This window comes from Danio aesculapii, chromosome 23 (genome assembly GCF_903798145.1).
Source record: "Danio aesculapii chromosome 23, fDanAes4.1, whole genome shotgun sequence".
Taxonomy (NCBI): Eukaryota; Metazoa; Chordata; class Actinopteri; order Cypriniformes; family Danionidae; genus Danio; species Danio aesculapii.
Genome location: NC_079457.1, coordinates 2,585,768 through 2,585,991, shown reverse-complemented (window position 1 = coordinate 2,585,991; position 224 = coordinate 2,585,768).

Sequence of the window (224 nt, the reverse complement as noted above, 5' to 3'; positions counted from 1 at the left end):
AAATAATCTGCCAATGAGGAAAGCTAAATAAGTTTATGTCAAAAGAAAAACAAGATCATTTTTCTTGCACCGTTGGCAGATTATTTAGCTTGTATTAAAGAAAAACTTCATTTTGAATCATTTCTGAAAACAAGAAGTTTTAGATATTTGGGCTAGAACAAAGACTAAACTCTAAGAAAATCTTTTTTTTTGCAGTGTGTGTGTGTGTGTGTGTGTGTTTCCAG